Raw genomic sequence first — 1,769 nt, 5'->3', positions numbered from 1 at the left:
GTGTTTTTCCTTTGTAGCTCAGGCAGCCATCTTGGATTTTTGATTTGCAACCAGAGTCTGTTCTCAGCTACCGATCCACAAATCTTCAGCTGACTAACTCTAAAAACAGACCAGTTATATCCATCTGAAAATAGCTTTGGCGGCCATCTTCCATTTTTAGATTTGAATTCAGAATTTGTTGCGCATCGCTGTCAGGTTAAAATAGATGAGTTATTCTATTTTTCCCTTTTAGCTAAGGCAGCCATCTTAGATTTTTAATTTGCATTAGGAATATATAACATCTGTCTGAGCTACGATCAAACCAAATCTCAGCTCAATATCTCAAAGAATGACAGAGTTATTCTGAGGTAGCTGTGGCAGCCATCTTGATCCATAATGGCTCCAAAGGTTAATCCGTGTTTTGTTCAGAGAGCTCGTCACTCCAGGTCATGTGACCTCACAGGCTGTGAAGAGTTCTGTCAGTCCAACAAAGTCCAGTCGGGTCCTTGGGACGGTTTCTTCTTTGTTGAGACGTTTCATCTTTTATCAAAAAGACTTCTTCAGACTCAGGAGGTTGACTCCAAATATTAACGAGTGGTAGATGTACATGTAATAACTTGTATCTGCAAGTTTCATTTAAATCTGTCCAGTGGTATTTGAGATATTTTGCTAACATACAAACATGATGAACTCCAGCAGTAAGTAAAGATGTTGTGCAACGTGTTGTTCTCAAAGAATGCACTGAGGACATCAACTTTCATCTCAGGATGGGTGAAACTTACTAATTTATTTCCATTTGTGTGTTTGATAAGATTGCTTTACTGTGGCGGCCATCTTGAATAAGACTGGCTTGAAAAGTCTGACTTAATATTTCACAAGTTTGAGAGGCTGTGATGAATTTGATAGATTGTTTTTATTTTTTATCTTCAGAAATGGACTTTGAAATGTTTGTGATCAAAATAATGAAAGAAGGGATCCAAGGGGCCCTGCCCGGCTCACTCCTGTCCTGTGCACCAGTTTGAGGTGCACTGAGACCTCGGTCCCACCCATAGAGGGAAGGGGTGTGTTCACATACAAACTGACTGAACTGGTCCCTCTGTGAAACCAGTCCTTTGAGGAACTCTGAGCCAAAACAATGTTACCTGTAATCCTCGTCGTGGGTGCTGTTTTAGGATTCTCTTACATTTTTCATCATATTGTGGTGAAGGGACAAAAATGCACAAGCAAAGCAAAGCTGCACGGGAAAACAGTGATTGTAACCGGTAAGATAAAGTTCTGCTTGTTGGTGGCATGATGTTGCTCGTTGATTGATTCCTGTTGTTCTCCTGCAGGCAGCAACACTGGCATAGGGAAGATGACGGCCATAGATCTGGCTAAAAGAGGAGCCAGAGTGATTCTGGCCTGTCGCTGTAAGCAGAGAGGAGAGGCTGCTCTCCAGGAGATCAAGCAGGTGAGCACCTCCAGGTGAACTGGGTTTGTTTAACTCGTTGCAGCCACTGCTCAGAATGAAAGAACTGGGCTGAGTGTAAAAAAACAAGAGCTGCTTCCCTTCAGAACAGGTCAGAGCTCTGTGTGTTGCAGGAGAGTGGCAGTAACCAGGTGGTGTTCATGCAGCTGGATCTGGGGAGCCTCAAGTCTGTTCGTAGTTTTGCAGAGACCTTCCTGAAGTCTGAACCCAGACTGGACATCCTGATCAACAACGCAGGTTAGACTGTTCCTTTAATCTGTATTTCATTCACTACAGCTCCTTCTTACCTTTATTCTTAAAAGCAGTTGCCTTACATACAATA

Source organism: Nematolebias whitei, chromosome 6 (assembly GCF_014905685.2).
Source record: "Nematolebias whitei isolate Nwh7 chromosome 6, NemWhi1, whole genome shotgun sequence".
Taxonomy (NCBI): Eukaryota; Metazoa; Chordata; class Actinopteri; order Cyprinodontiformes; family Rivulidae; genus Nematolebias; species Nematolebias whitei.
Note: the sequence above shows the minus strand (reverse complement) of the source record.